Here is a 17,739-nt window from a genome sequence, read left to right as displayed (position 1 = left end):
CTGTGAACATGCTTATATTTTTTGAGATTAGCAATTCCCAAGTCAAACTCGTAAGGGTTATGTTTTGAAAAGCTGTATAGAGATTTAAAACCTCTTAAAGTGTAATAACTATATGCTATTTAATGGCAAAGATTTGAAATTTCAACTTCCTTTTTATTATAGGTAAAAATCTCCTCTAATATTCAGCTAAAGTCCTCAGCTGAACCAAAGAAACAAGTGTTCTGAAAATTCTTAGAAATCAATTATTTAGCACTTAATCTCTTACCAAAAGTTGTTATGTGCCTGTAATGAGACTATGTAGTTAATAGATTATTCAAAGTTTTAAAAGTTATTGTACTATGTACTAGTGAGTAGACATAGATTTGCATGAGGTTTATAATAATAAAATGAAGCTTCACTACAATTTCTGTGCATTTTGTAATATAATGGCAGAGAAATCCATTAAAAAATGTTTTGTGTGGGGTGGGACTCATTTGCATGCCAGAATCCTTACTAGTAGCACAGTTGATTTAAAAAATTCTGCATTTTAGCCTCAAAAAACGAAACATTGCTTTACATGAAATTATTGGGTAGTTACTTTTACAATACTTAATATTTCTCTCTTTTGGTCTCTAAATTTTAGAATGCAGTGTGACATCATTTTAACTTCAATAGGCATGTAGGGAGGATGCATTTAACCGAAAGGGTAATGGAAATCAGTTTATGTGAGGATTAATAAGCTCTTCTTGGTTCTTAGTTACTTTAACATTTTAACCTCCAGAGAAAATTAATAAATATTAAGTGTCAAAGTTACATAATCAAATGAGTTTATGAGATGACTGGGGATACTTGAGAGAACAAACTAAATTATATGTGTGTGTTCTCTTTCAAGCATTTGCTATCATTTCTGGGCTAGATTTCTATGCTAGTTTCTAAATAAGACTAAGCTCCTTTCTCTGCTAAAGGATGTAGCGATATCATTATCTAAATAACCCTTTTTATTCAAGTTGACTGCCTGTTTTTATTGAATTGGTTTAATAAAACCATAAAACTTTCTATAGATTTTTTCTATAGATTATACAAGTAAATATTGTGTGTTTTTCTCTTTTGGCATAAAATCAAGATACATGTGAGGTAGGGGTGTGTGTGTGTGTGTGTGTGTGAAAAAATACCACAGGGAATAAAACTCATGGTTTTTGAAATTTTTATGCATTACAGTAATCACAGTAAGCCCCTTTGGATAGAAAATATAGAACATACTTGTAAGATTTGGAAGACTTAAGTCAACTTCATCAATTTTGGGGATATTAATGATACATAAAGACAAACCACAGAACTTTGGGTAATGATTGACTTATATTGCTGTAACAATACAACTGAATTATGTGTCACAGAGGGTACTACTATTAACTACTACATATTTGTTTATCATTTTAGAATTTCAAAGGTAGTTTTCATAACAATAGTAGTCTACAAGCATAAATTGACATTTCATAACTTGGAGTGCATGGTCGTCTATCAGGATAAACTACTGTAGTATGTGATCCTTAAAGAACCGTTCCCCTTTTTAATGATTAGATGTAGATTCTGCAATTTATCTGATACTCTTTCAGACGAACTTCTGAATGGCGGGTACGGGGCCCAGGGTTTTTATAATGTTGTAGTAAATGTGGAGGAGGAAAAGGACATGTGCTCTGAGGCTATATACAATCTCAGACAATACAACGAGTGCAACTGCAGTATTATTTGCGTAGGGTAATTGATGACAATCCTTTGTTGTAGCTTTCATTTTTCTTTGTTCCTTGACCTGCTTCATTAAATTTCAGCAAATAAGAAAACTTGGCTAAGGATAGATTGTTTAGTCCTGTGGTCCCTGCTTCACTTTCCTTGGACTCATTCTGTCTTTCAGTAATGCTCACCTTGCACCGATAAACGAGTCAAAATGCTTAGTGTTTCATAAGCGACAATGTGCCGATTGTATTCTGTAGGTGATATTTGATTTCATACGATGGTCTTTGTGTCTCATAATTGTTAATTATTTCTAAACACAAGAACCACTCAATTATACCAGTCAGTGTGTGGCAAGGAAAAATAAATGTCAGCTTCCAATGGCATAAATAGAATTAATTGTTTTCTCTGGAGTAGTGTAATCATAATAAAAGCACTTTTGTAGAACTCCTAGGATGTGTTCCTTTAAAGCAATATAATATCACCTTGAGAGAAAATAATCTATCTTTAATGTAATATTCAGTGATATACTACTGATATAGTTTATATATTTATTATTATCATGTAACAATAAAGCAGCACATAATATCTGGAAGCAATAATGTTTGTTTATATTTTTGTTTCACAAAATGATTTATAAAGAGAATGTACCAACATTATTTTATTTGGGCCTAACAAAAATTCCTTAAGATCAACAGAGGGTTGGTTATGTTCATTTAACAGATAGGAAAGCTCAGATTTGAAGTGCGGACTTGTGTCCAATAACATATTTTAAGTACAAAAGTGAAAGCCTCATGTACTTCATTTTAATACTGAATATTCTTCTACATTGCAATTTCTATTATCAGAGATTTCAAAATTTTTATTAAATAATTTTGATTAATTATAGTCCCTTAAACATGTATTTTAGGGGTAAGATGGAGCGCAAATGGAAGGGGAAAATAAGATAATTAGTGGGTATTAAGTAATGGGATGATAAAGACTTAATTCCACCTAATTTATTTTGGAAAAGCAAGATATTTGCCCAACACATATTCCTATAAGGGAGTACTTGTATTGAGGCCTTTGGCTCAGTGCTTCTACATTGCTGCTGCTGCTTTCAGGGCTGCTGTCCATTCAGCTTTATTTCCCGTAGTCTGATCACTCATGTTGGATCAAGTCAAGAGAGAGCTATGGTTTCTCTTCTCCATTTACTTCATTTGAGTTCAGTTTTTCTTCTTTCATCTGTACCTCACCCAACAATGAGTGATTGAGGAATGAGTGAGATGTAAAAAATATCAAAGGTAAATCACTCTTCTCTACCTATTCAGAAGCAAGCGTTCAATGCTAATAGAAAAGACAATATAGCATTCATAGGTAAATTCTCCTGTAATTCTGTGATGTAAAGTTGATTGAATGATTAATGCCATTATATATGACAAATTTGAAAATGTCTAATCAGTTCTGTATATTTGCAATCTTTTTGGTTTGGGATTTGCATTGACTTCAAATATTCAAAACATTTTATTCTGTATATAGGTAGTTTCTTATATGAATATGCACCATGGCTTTCTATCTGCTAGTATAAAAGTCCAAGTGGCTTTCTTCTGTGACAATAGCTATAGACATATTTTCCATATACTTGCCTATTTTTATTTTGATATACAAAAAAGTTGGACATTTGAGTAAAATTGAATATATTATTCTATTTCTAAAAGTCATATAACCTCTTCTTCAACACATTCTGCATACAAACCAGATTAGATTTGTTTCTTAGAAATTTTGAAAATTCAAATGGGGAATGGAATGGGAAATGGAAGGCATTATTGCTGCTGCATATTATACACTTATGAAGAAAGGGTCATGCTATACTTCTTTAGCTAATTTATAAATTTCAGAAGAGGTTCGGAACTTCCCCTCCCTGTCCCTTAGGTGAAGCTCAGATATTTGATATCTAATTATTCAGTGCTAAATGAGATCTAGCACTGTTCAATACTAAATTCCTGGTTATCTGAAGTATAAAACTAGTATCTCTTATTATCTCTCTTTTACCAAATTTCTACAGCCCCTTTTCTTCTTTTGTTCCTTTGAGTATTTCTGTTAATTATTAACAGCACAAACTTTGATATTTGGCATCTTTCTTAAAAACATTTTTTAAAGTTCAGTGGTACATGTGCAGAATGTGCAGATTTGTTATGTAGGTGAACAGAATACCAAATACGGTGTGTTCTCATTGGGCATTTCTTAGTTTGAGTCTTCATGTTCTTCCTTTGACCATTTCCCTTAGCTTGCCAAGTCTTATCGCTATCTCACTTTTATCTGTGCTCCTGCTATATATTTTTTCCTATCTTGGTAGGCTTAACATCTCTCTTGGTATATATCATTCTGAATAATATACAGTTATTTCCTTTGGTAATTGAAGAAAGAGGTAGTTCCTGGTAATATGACTAGAGGAGTGTAGTAACTGTGATAAATAGTGTTAACTGCCTACTGACTGTTCAATCATTCTAAATATTAAAAGAAATACAATAGGTATTTAAGACATGATCCCTTTATCTCAATTAATTTATAATATTGTGAATAAAAATGTTAATATAAAAATAAATAGTATATATTATAATAAACTGATTATATTTTATTGTCTTCCATTTATTCGTGGTTCTTAGGAGTTTCTACTCCACCATATAGGAGTTATTACTGTACCAGTGTGGAATTCATGAAAACAACAAGATCGTCCTTCCTGAGCCAACTTTATAATCAACACAGTAATGTCATTCAAGCTATGTTGTATATGTGCCTTGAAAGAAGGTGTTTAGCCTGACTACTGGTTGACCTTTTAGGTAATATTTGAAAAGCCCTGGCCACCATCCCATAAGGTCATTTTGTGTACATAATATTTTTCCGAAGGGCTCTGAAACTGTCTCAACTTATAATCAGAGTAATGAGCATCATAATAGATTAATAGATTAACAGTGATCTTCTTTCCCCCATGTAATTAGGTCTACAGGATTTGAATATTGTGAATAACACCTCATTGTATTTTTCTTATGTGGAAGAGTGTCATTAAGAAGAATTTATTCATTCAACACGAATTCAGCAAATATCTGTCAAGTATCTATTATGAGCTGATAAGTAAGCCAAATACATGTATATAAACCTAGATTTTAACTATGTTCTCTCTTATACTTTTATATCTTATAACATTTAAGTCAGTGCTACATGATAACATAAGGCTGTTTTGTTTTATATAAACCTTAGGGTTTCTTTTTCTATAAAACTCACACTCTTAGGGCATGTCAGCCTCAGACATTTCTCTAAGTAATTTTGAAGTTCTGTTTTCTGAAGAAAAAATACTGAATGTCTCAGAAATACCTTTGTGACTTGCACTACATCAAGCAGCAAGGCAGGAATGATGTCTTTGTGCATTTACATAGCACTTTTATTTTTAAGAGGTCAGGGAATTTCATATGGATTATCTTTTTCACCCAGATTTTCCTTCTGCAGTAGTTGCCAAAACATAGAGGAATGAAATTTCTTCCCTCAGGTTATGTAGTCCTTCTTAGGCACCACACGTGAACTTTCTCTAAGTCCTGGTTTTCTTCACAGTGTTGTCTCACAGATTTGTCCATTTCCTCCTAAAATGAATGAATTAATTCAAAGAACAAGTATTGAGCATCCACTGTTACTAGACGCTGTTCTAGGTAGTTGGGAGAAATCAATGAACCAAACAGGATAAAAAACAAAACAAGATCAAGCAAAGCAACCCTTTATTTGTCCTCCTGAAGTTTATATTTTAATAATGGGAAGAAGGGTGTGGGGAAGACAGAAAATAAACACCATCCATTAGTAACATATAGGATTTTAATAAGAAATAAATGCAATAGAAAAATAAAGTAATTATGGGGAAGTTAGGCCATGTGGTTGGGACATGTAAGTAAGTTAAGCCGTTGATTCAGAAATGATTGAAGTTCCCAACTATGTAAAGCAATATAATTAAAAACTAGTTCAAAATTGAAAGCGTAAATACAATCCTGTGTTTACATATTCAAATGGAGAATAATTAAATTTATTAATTCAATCAGTAGATATTCACTGATGACCAGTTGGTAGAAAAGTGCTGTTCCAGGGGTTGTGAGTATAGGGGTGGATATAGTGCAGATTCACTCTCAAGCTGTTCAGAGACTGGGGGACAGGATATTATAATCACTTATTGCTACTTAGAAATAACCATCCAAAAGCATAGCCCTTTAAAGCAGTAACCACTTTATTATCTCTTGTGATTCTGTGAGTTGACACAGCTTAGCTGGTGATGCTTCTGCTTCTCCCAGTGTTGGCAGGAGCTGCAGTCCTCCGAGGACTTGACTTGCCTGGACTGTCAGAAGTGGCTCATTCAATGACCAAAGCTTTGGTGGGAGAAGGCTGGAAGACTCATCTCAGCAATGAATTTGGGATACTAGACCATTTGGGTCTGTTTCTGTCCAGGTGTCAGAGCCTCTTCCTCTCCATGTGACCTCTCCCTACATGGTCTCTGCGTATGATTTCTCCAGCAGGTAGTGAGACATTTACTTGGTGGCTCAGTGGTACACAGAGTGCTAAAGAACTTGACAGACCTTCCCAAGAGTTAGTTCCAGAACTTACACAGGGTCATTCCCTCTATATTCTACTGGTTAAAGGGAGTCCCAGACCAGACCACTCCAGATTCAGGGAGGTTATTTCATAAGGAGAAAGTTATGGGTTGCGCAGATTATTTGAAGCTATTTTTGGAAGCTAGTGATCCCAAGCGACAGTGTTTACAATATACACAAGGTACTGTTGAAACCCTGAAGAAGATAATCTATCAGTCTGGGTGCATTCAGGTGAGGCTTCCAAGAACAAAAGGATGCTGAGCTAAACTTTAAGAAAAAAAAAATCAGAATTAACTAGTCAGTGAGGAACAGGATATGCCAGGAAGAGAGACGGCATGAGACATACACAGGACATTGTATCAGAGGAGAGTGTGGTGTGTCCAGAGAACTTCCAGTTATTTAATATGAGAGTGAGGTATAAATCCTTTCAGTAAATTCTAAGAAGGCTACATAGGACAAAGCTTTGAATCGGAGGTATTTTATAAAATGAAGACAATACTGTCACAGAGAGTTGATCTGAGGACTAAATTATATCAAGTATCTGGCACATATAAACTAAGCATGTGTGTGTGTATATATATATATGTCTGTCTGTCTTTCTCTCTCTCTCTCTATATATATATATGTATATATATACACATGTGATTTTAAACATTTTTTGTCATGATAAAGGTTTGAATTTCAACCAGAAGTGGATAGGAAGCCAATAAAGAATAAGATTTGCATTTTACAATGACCCTGTTCTGCGGAGTCCAGAGAATTTATGAGAAAGATAGATGCTGAAGAAAGAATAATCAATTTGATGGCTTTCTAGGTCAAAAGAAAATACATACAGAAGGCAGAGACTGTGGAAAAGGATTTGGAAAAAAAAACTAGAAATTGTAAGTTAAACACACAATTTGTTTTAGTTTCCTTTTTTCCTAATGTAGTAGATCCATTTAATAATTCATTTATTATTGCAATATTTATATTTATATTTTTTAGGGTCTCTCACAGGGCAGGCACTGGGTTAGAAACTGTGGATACAATTTCTATTTGTGAGATACAATTTTACATTCATGAAGTTCACAGTTTTGCTATGAAGATTGCAAAATTAATGATAATTACAATGGAGTATGACAAGTGCTTGCTAGATGTAGGCACATAGGAGTCTCATTACACCCAGATGGTAAATGTCTGTGAGGGTTTTACCAGTAAAGTTTTCTCAAGACATGAAAGCCAGCAGGAGAAAATTTTAGAAAGATAAAGGTCTCACCTAGCAGGACAAAGCAGAGGCAAAAACAAAGAGTTAGAAATAAGGAACAATAGGCCAGTGGAGGAAGAGCACAGTATAGACCTGGATATGTGAGCAGGCCTGTTAAAGTGAGGAGCTGGATATAGCATAGCATCATTATGGCCAGAGTTTAGTATACAATGAAGAGAATGGGAGGAATGACATTTATGAGAAAAAAATAACTGGCAAATTATCAACAGCTGAAATCAATAAGCAAAAAAGTCATTTACAATTCCTGAAATCATGCTCTGCATTTTTAAAATCCATGAAGTGCAGAATAATCACAGAAGCTTAAAGTAAGCAAAGCTATTAGTAACTTAAACTGTGTAATAATTAATATTAATTTTATGAGCAGTATTTTGTATTCACTTGCTATTTTCATAGCAATGTGCAACTAGAGCTGAGATGTATAAGATGTATCTTACCCTCAAAAAACTTTCAAGTGCAACTTCCTTCAGGAAGTGTTCCTTGACCGTCCAGTGCATGTAATCATATTCTAATTTGTATTTAACAAATTGCCTAGCAAATAATATTGTCAATAGATACTGTTACATATTACTATTATTATTAATGAAGAGAGATCACAGATCTTTCAGGGCAAGAGCAGATGCCACTGATAGGCCATTTACCCACACTCCTGAAATTCAGTTCTACTCTCATTCTAGAACACAGATTTGATTGAGACCTTGACTAGGTCAGGACAGCGGCATGTATACAAGACAAAGGACAGTTTAGTTTTATCTAGGCTTAACCTTAGAAGCCCAATATAAACAGAAATCACATAGTTTTTTCAATATAGCAGTATTCTTTATCTGAGCACCAGGTGAATAAATCATGTGCCAAATTATGTGTGCTCGTGAGTGTACATGTGCACACATGTGAATTTTGGAGGAAGAGAGGATATATGTAAATATAAGTACATGGTGGGGGGAGGGGTAGATTTCGTTAGATTCTCAGGAACTCCAAACAGTGTAAAACCCCTGCCTTAAGGTGATGCTTAACTGAAATCCCTGCTTTAAGGTGATGATTAGTATTAGAATTGCCCTGTTTCTAAACCTTTAAGAGGGACATGTTAGGGTTCATTAAGTACTCCAGGACTTACCCCTATGCCTGAAGCTAGAGAAGAAACAAATTTTCCTAAGTCAAGGGTTGTATTGCATTCCACTAAAGCCTTGTTCAATGTTACTTTTCAGTAACCAACTATCAACTTTAAGTATTTCTCAGCATTTTGGTTAAAATTAAACTAACAGAAAGTGATGTTGCCAAGATGGCAAACCAAGAGGCCCCAGGCCCTAATTCCCCCCTTGAAGACACTGAGTTAACAATATACGGACCAGAATCCCTTTTTAAGAACTGTATTGTCCAGTTAAGAAGTAGCAGCACCCAGACCAATGCAAAACCAAAAAAAGATCCTAGTAAAGTTCAGAGAATTTTGCATGCCCATGTCCTTTTCTTGAGTCAGAGTAGCATAGTGCACACTGGAGGAAACATTCCATACAAGGGCTCCTCTTTTACAATAGCAACAAGAGAGTGGATTGTGAGTCAGATATTCTGGTTTGTCTAGGGGCTTCCCAAAGTATTGGTTTCTGTCTCATAGCACTGATGGGAACAGTAGCAGAGTTTGGAAACCACTGAAAAAAGAGGCAAGAGGTTTGGCATGTTGGAGCCTCAGAGCTGCAGAGATTCTGTAGTTCTACAGGCAGATGCTAGAAGAAGCAGGAGATTATGAGCTCCTGAGAAAAAAAGGGCAAGCTGCTTAGGGAATTTGAGAGAAGTAAAGACACATACACAAGCCCAGAGGAGAAACATCCTCAGAAACGTTTTGAGAGTCTCCCAAACATATAGCTAGGCTCACTGATGAAGGCCATTCTCTGCACACATCCAGTACATAATGGCTTGGGCAGGTGAATGTCTTCACAAATGCCCAAATCTCAAATATCAAGAAATATCACAAGATATGCAAAGAAACAAAGAAATGTGGCTTGATGAATATACAAAACAAAACCTTGGATATAGACCCTAAAGAAAGACAGATCACTGAACTTTCTGACAAATAATTAAAAACAACTATTTTAAATATGGTCAGTGAGCTCAAAAAAGAACATAGAAAGATGACTAAAGAAAATCCTGAAAATAATGTATGAACAAATTGAGAATATCAGTGAAAACTATAGGAAAGAATCATATAGAAATTCAGGAGCTGAAAAATATAACTGAATTGCTGACTTGAAAAATTATATTTAGAGAGACTTAATAGCAAACTTGATCAGGCAGATGAAAAAAATCAGTGAACTTAAAGATGGGACATTTGGAATGGTTGGGACAGCAGAGAAAAAAAAAGAAGGAATGAAGAAAAGTGAACAATACTTAAGGGACTTACGGGGCAACATCAATCAGACCAATATACAAATTATGGGAATTCAAGAAGGAGTAAAGAGATAGAGAGAAAAAGGGGCAGAGAGTTTATTTGAAGAAATAATGACAAAAAAACTTCCCAAATCTGAGGAAAGAAATGGATATACATGTTCAAGAAACTCAACCAACTACCATCAGGATGAATCCATAGAGACTCCACCAACACCCATTACAATCAAACTGTTGAAAGTCAAAGAGAGTTATGAAAGCAGCAAGAGAAAAGAGACTCATCATGTACATTGTAGCCTTTATAAGATTATCAGAGAATTTATCAGCAGAAACCTTATAGGCCAAAGGAAGTGTGATAATATTATTCAAAGTGTTGAGAGCAAAAAAATGCTATCAACCAAGAATACTACAGCCAACAAAATAATTCAAAAATGGACAGGAATTTAAGATTTTATCAGACAAATCTGAGGAAGTTCATTCTACTAGATCTACTTGACAAGAAATGCTAAAGTGAGTCCTTCAAAGAATGCTAGGTGAAAATACAAACTTCAGTAAAGAAAAATACATGACCAAATATAGTAACCTGTATTATTATAATTTTGGTGCACAAATTTACTTTTAATTCTTATATAAAATTTAAATGACAAAAACATAAAAACAAATATAAATATATGTTAATGGATATAAAACACATAATGATGTACTTTGCGACATCAATAACATAAAAGTGGGGACAATAAGGAGTAGAGTAAGTTGTTAGTAGTTTAAAATAAAATGTTATAATTTGTTTAATATGTTATATATAAAATATATATAATATGGAAATATGCAATATAGAATATATTAATATAATATATAACATATATTATATAGAATGTTTTGTTATAACTGTAATGTTTTATCTAATTGCAACAGTAACAATGTACACAAAAGGAAATGAAAAGAAAATCAAAGCATGCCATTAAAAAAGTCAACAAAAGACAAAAGTAAAGCAATAAGAGAGGAAAGGAGAAGTAATAGAGTTATAAGACATACAGAAACAATTAACAAAATGGTAATAGTATCTCCTTCCCTAAATCAGTAATTACTTTAAATATAAATGGATTAAACTCCCTAATCAAAAGATACAATTTGCTGAATGGATTTAAAAAATTAGGATCAAACTAAATGCTGTCTATAGGAGACTAACATATTAGATGTTAAGGACACACATAGGCTGAGAGTCACAAAGATTAAAAACATATTCTATGCAAGTGATAACTAAAAAAGAGCAGAGGTGCTATACTAACATCAAAAAAGGAGACTTTAAAATAAAAATTGTTAGAAGAGACAGAGAATAAAATATCACATAATTATAAAAGGGCCAATTCACCAAGAAAATATATAATATTTTATAAATATTCATGCACCCAATATCAGAGTTCCCAATAGATGAAGCAAACATTGGCAGAATTGAAGGAAGGAACATACAGCAGCACAATAATAGTAGGAGACTTCAATACCCCACTTTTAATAATGGGTAGAACAACCACCAAACAAAAAATGAATAAGGAAATAGAGGACTTAAGCAATTCTGTAAGCTAATTGGACCTAACATACATATAAAGAACACTCCAGTCATTCTTCTCAAGTGCACATGGAACATTCTTCAGAATAGACCTCATGTTAGGCTACAAAGCAAGTCTTAACATATTTAAAATGATTGAAATTATACCAACTATCTAGCATTTACAAATAAATAAAATTACAAATATTTTGTAATTACAAATAATTACAAAAGAATTTGCTTGCATGACTGACAAGTATGTGAATTTCCAGTATTCACCTTTAACATTCACTTTCATCTTACTCATAAACGTGAGTAAATAAAAAAATGAACCCACATCCATGTTGAAGCATGCTTGATCATCAATTGCAGTTATCTTGATTGTCATTGCCTACAAATATAATAGTTTGGTAAAAATCAATGAGAGTATTCTGAGAGAATCAATTGGATATATGAAATTTATAATAGAGTATTGAATATTTTATAATTCATAAACCATGTTAAAAATCTTTTATATCAGTAAAATTATAATATTGTACCCTTTTTTTGGAAACTGGTTATTAAACATTTATCAGCATAGAACTGATATTACCATTTATCTGTTTCCTGTGTATTCCTAGCATTATTTTCTTAAATATGTTTCTTAAGTTGGGACATTTGTACAAAAAATAGTAGAGTGATAATAGAGAGGGTCTTAGGAATGTTATCTGGAGTTTCCCATCTTCCAGCAGATAAGGGGGCACAGATCATTTGAATTAAATTAAGTATTGAACTGACTTGATGCCGGGTTTTAGTTCTTATCTCCATATATTTCCTTCCACTCATAGGGTCTAACCTACTGGTGGTCCCAACTGAGAGCCAGGATGCCTCATAAAAGCTCTTTCTTCCTAATGGCCTTTGGCTTTTTAGTTTAGAACTGAGAGTACAGCACACACTACTGTATTTTTTTTTCCAACACTTTTCTGCTTGTCTCATTTGTCTTTTGCTCTTGGCAATTTAAGAATATGCAAAGCCTTAAAGGCAAATCCATAGAATGGTGGTCTCACTTCTCTGCTACTACCTTCTCTCTGCAATCTTGACTATTTACATCATTGCTACCATCTTCAATCTGAAATCCATTTTTTCTTTAGTATTTTAAGAGTTCCAAAAGTTATCTACCTATTAGCAATGCATGTTCATATTCTTCGTCTCTCTTTTCACACCAAAACTGGTGTTTTCCCTGAGGGAAAAAGCTGCTTACAGAATGTTGGTTCACATTTTCTGATGTCCTTCCCTCAGGGATCTTGGGCTCTCAAGTCCTAGTTACCTCTTAGCTGTCTGATGCCTTTAAATAGGTTTTAATCATCTATATTTCAAAATTAGCTATTCTGGTTATTCTCAGTGGGAACATTGGACTGCTCCAGTCTATTCCATTATGATTGTATCTACATGCTTGTTAGATTCATACGCCTACCTCCCTATACCAGGAAAAAGTTCTCTCCTAGATTCTGTCATAGCATTCTGTGTATAATTTTATAAAAATAATTAGCACTTTGAATGGTAAAATCTTATGTTTTTGTCCATCTGTACTATAATACTAGACCATAAGCTTCCAGAAATTAAATACTATCTTATTTTTCTTTCTATTCCTAATACTTTGCACATGACTGCTGCTGAATAAATGATTGTTTAACAAATAATTTAAAAGTGTGGAAATAGATTTGTAGATTTCTGGACCAAACAGCCAATTATTTATCTGACAGATACTCCAAAGTTTGTTTTCCTCTATGTTTGTGTTTAAAACATTTTCCTTAACTTCTTTCAGTACTTGTACAGCTTTTAAAAAAAGATTTAAATGTTTAAGCCAGCTGGAATTTATTTTGCTGTACAAATAAAGTGAGTTATAATTATGCTTCTTTAGTTGTTTTTTATCTTAGGAAAAAAAAAAAGACAATGGTGTCAAAAGTAAGAGCAATTTACTTTTACTTTTATAGATCAGCCATGTATTAATCCATTTGCTGGAATAACATGTTTTTTAACTAAAGGAATATTTTTGAACATTGTAAACCTGTAATGGATTGGTTATTAGACTAATTTCTATTTCTCTCCTGATACTTTAGTATCCTTAGATATTATGTATTGACTTTGTTTTATTAGATATTAAATTATACAGATGGTGTGAGTAAATACTGGTTAATATATAGGTAAGAACCTTTTTACATATTTAATCCTCATTAGATTTTGACTACTCCCTCTATGAAACCTTCCCATATTCCTTAGGAGAGTGTTAGCCACTCTTTTTCCTAGTTGCATGGTGCTTTCTTTGTGGCTCTTTTATGGCCCTTATCAATTTGCATTAAATGTATCTGTTTAAAATAAAATTTTATACCTATTTCTACTGCCTTTCTTTTTCCAAAATTTGAATTTATTTTCCTCTGAAGCACTTATACTTAAAATATATTCATTTCCCCTGCCTGAAAACACACACACACACACACACACACACACACACACACTAGCAGGGAGAAACTTCCTTATAGTAGACATTTCTTTCTGTTTGGTTCACTGTCATATCTCCAGCACCCAGAGCAGTGCCTGGCACACAGACTATGCTGAGTGAGTGTACGCTTCCCGCATTAAACTGTGCACTCGGTGAAGACAGGCATAGTGGTCTAAGTCTTTGTATCCCAGCACCTACTACAATATCTACTAAAGCAGATGCTAAATCAATTTTCTAATAAGTGATCACTCATTCTGTTATAAAACTAAAGGATATGTTATTGTTATTCCCAGTCAAAGATAATCCTACTTATGTTGTTTACTTATCGTTTAGCAAATAATTTTTAAAATATAATGAGCATAAAAGAACATGATATATTTAAAATGTACTTCATTGATTACTTGAATACATATTCATTTATTGAATTTTATATACCAATAATAATTATGTAGAAAGATTTATATTTTTCTTCTGATACATTTAGAATTCTAAAGTATTGTCTATTCACTTTGCTTTCTTAAATATTACAATCATATAGATTTATGAAAAATACCTTTCATTTATTAAGTATATACCTGATAGCAGTCTTTGTATTAAGAACAGGGGAGACAAAGCTGAATAATATTTAATCCCTGTCTTCAAGGTCCTAAATGACACCTAACATTTACATAGTATTTTCAATATGTCAGGCATTATTATGAGAAATTTATACATATTTACTCCTTGAATTCTCATAAAGGTGCTATTATTATGTCCATTCTGATGGTGAGAAAACTGAAACAGAGAGAGATTAGTAATGCAGTTTGTCATTAGAGTTTATGTTCAGTGTCTAGACAAAGTCTAGAGGCCATATTCAAGCCTTTCCATGAAAGGCGGCGTTTTAGAAAAAAATTGTTCTCAACCTCTCATTTGTTCCCCTTACTATAGGCTCCAATATTTCAGTCTTTTTACTCAGAACTGTCTTGGGGTTTATATTTAAAACTTGTTTTGTGAAAAGAGCTGTTTTTCCTATTCTCACTTTTCCTATTTCCCCTAAGACAAACATATTATTGCAATTTACCAGATCTACTGAATATTATGTTGAAAAATTAGGACTCATAAAAATAATACATGAGAAAAAATTTTTAAAACTATTAAATTTCTTGCAGTAGTGATTTCTGGAATTCATATAACCTTAGTTGTTTATAACTCACTTTTAACATCCAAATCTAAGTTGTGGCACACTCACCATAACTACTTAAATAATTTTTTCTACAAACAATATTGTCTTCTTGGGGAAGCTAGACAATATATAATATGATTGATGTCCAGGTAGTCAGTCCTAAAGGAATAGCAGATAGTAAACATTATCTATTATAGCAGTAAATTATTTCAACACATTTTTAACTAAGAAATTATTTAGAAATAAATAATTCTGGTTGATTGATTTTGAAAGTAAACCATGTGTTGTTTACATGTGTTGGCATTTATCCAGTTTCCCTGAATATAAGAGTGAATTTTTTTTTCAAAAAAAAAAACTCTTTACTAATTAGATAATAATGAACATAATGAAAACAGGTGCTGTAACTTTTTGAATTATGAGAATGCATCTTCAGGGCAAGCTCTGAAAAGAGGATCATAAGGGGAAAAATTATCTGCATATATTGTGAAATGGGTACATATGTATCCTGGAGATATATTCCAAGGCACACATTAGCAAAAATTTAACTGCATTTTTTACTATGATGGAAATAAAAAATACAAATCAAAATAAGTTTTAAAATGCCCCGTCTCTTTTAAATGAACTACTAAATGTAAATACATGCATTATGTGCAATAATGAGATTCTAGTTAATATCGTAAAGCTTTTCAAACTCATTAGGGTGACAAGCAAGAAGTAACTAAAGATAGCCCTATGATTTTCTAGAAGGCCAATGTGGCATTGCATCTAACTATCATATAGATCCTCACACCTCTGAGTGACAGCGACATCCATAAAGTCCTGTTCGCTCTCAGCACTTGAAAGCATAGATGTAGATGATATAGATTCTATTGCTTCAGCCACAAAGGAGAATAATTGCAGTCAGTGGGGGAAGGGTGGTATGCATGCTCCTCACATGAAAGGTTGAGAAAGAGAAAAGATTACAGGGAAATTAAGGAGTAAAGAGGACAGGTCAGATGACTCCCTGGGTGAGCACCTGACTCAGGGTGATTGAGTAAACTGCGGGGGAAAACTTTTCCTGCCTTGTATCTTTCCTTCCAATGAAAAGGATGTAGTCGTTTGAATCGCAGCAATGTTTCTGAAGAAAAATGAATGTTCAATGTTCAAAACAGTCAGAACGATTACAGTGTGCTATCAACTGTTTAATATGTATATATTAATGTATGTGTTCATTATTTTCCAAAAAATTTAACTGTCATGTTTGAAAATAACATATGAAATCTGCCCTCCTACGTTATGGCTTGATACTAGATCGCTTCTGCTGTGGCACAGGCACTTAAATTCCACTTGTAATTATTTTTCTAAATGATTAGCACTTATTGTGGTTATTCTGTGGCTAAGATATGTATGCAAAATGTGGCTGCAGGATTTGCTTTTGTTAGCATACCCCTCCCCCACCCCGAAACCTCAAGGCTCCAGACGTTGACGCTGGAGAGAGAAAATGGATGTGTGTGTGTGTGTGTGTGTGTGTGTGTGTGTGTGTGTGTGTGTGTCTGTATGTAACCTTCAAGTTGATACAATGGTGATGATATACAAACAAAAAAAAATGGTAAAGCTTCTCCTTGACAGTGCCATTCTCAACTCATTATAATCATTTTTAAAAATCTAAAAGTAAGCAAAATGCTTTTAATTTAAATGGGGGTAGTGTTTTAACAAAGACTGAGTATTCAAACTGAAAAATTATTAAAACTGAAAATGGCACTTTTATTAAATAACTGTGATCTTCCAGCCATGTTCTTTAACCAGTGATCTCCCTGTAGCAAAATGCACAGATAATCAACAACCCAGTCTGACAGAAAACTTGTTGGGAGATTAAATCCTCAAGGAAGGAGCCCATAGCCCCGGAGGAAGACTGAGTGCATGTTTCCCTGAGTCTTTGAAGGCTCATCTCAGTAGTCCCACTGCTAGAATGTGCTCCGTTGTCATAGCAACACCATCTCCTGCTTCATACAGGAAAGATTAGCTCTTACTGTGCAGAGGAGAGAATTTAGGGGAAGTCAGACTAATCCCTGGGTGCACTTCGAGAGAAAGGTTGGACCTCGCCTGAGGGATGCTGGATCTGCAATGATAGAATTGGCCTGCCACAGACATTGGTATTTAAGTTGAAGAGCAGAATTCACAGTAAGTGTCAGCTCCTCCAGAGTAGAGTATTGATGAATGAGGTTTGTCTAAGTCTTGTTAAAGACTGTCCCATGAAGCAGTAGAATGACAGGAGGAGACTGATAAATGCCAATGTTTTCCTAGTTCAGTTGTTATAAGGTTTGACCAGATCAGAAACTTGAGGAAAAATTTTAGGTACTTTTGAAATATCCATCTAAAATCTCAGGAGCATGGTAAAATCAGATAAGCAAAAAGAATGTATTATATGCTTTTGGCATTTAATGTATTTACCCTAGATTGTTGTGCATTTAAACCTAAAATTCCATAAAGAGAGAAAAAAAATATTCACAGAAAAATCTGTATGTGTAAGCAAGTTGTATTTCTTCAACACCAAAAGTGATGAAATTTCATTTTAGGTTTGTAAATGTCCTTTTTCAATTATGCATACATATTTTAAAAATCCAT

The 17,739-nt window shown here is 33.6% G+C and overlaps 1 protein-coding gene across 13 annotated transcripts in view; it reads left to right on the top strand.

The window, feature by feature from the left end:
* The window catches only part of NOL4 (nucleolar protein 4), a 394,115-nt gene that overhangs the window by 158,982 nt on the left and 217,394 nt on the right, over nucleotides 1–17,739 (top strand). For 2 of the 13 annotated variants that reach the window (XM_025365639.1, XM_025365638.1), the window contains exon 1: nucleotides 17,122–17,295. The exons of the other annotated variants lie outside the window; for them this stretch is intronic. The gene's annotated coding sequence lies outside the window, so the exon portion shown is untranslated. Of the gene's footprint in view, nucleotides 1–17,121; nucleotides 17,296–17,739 lie in introns of those variants that run through there. 13 annotated transcript variants of the gene reach the window in all.

Source organism: Theropithecus gelada, chromosome 18 (assembly GCF_003255815.1).
Source record: "Theropithecus gelada isolate Dixy chromosome 18, Tgel_1.0, whole genome shotgun sequence".
Lineage (NCBI taxonomy): Eukaryota > Metazoa > Chordata > Mammalia > Primates > Cercopithecidae > Theropithecus > Theropithecus gelada.
The sequence above is the reverse complement of the archived record's forward strand: the minus strand, read 5'-3'. Positions and strand labels throughout refer to the sequence as shown.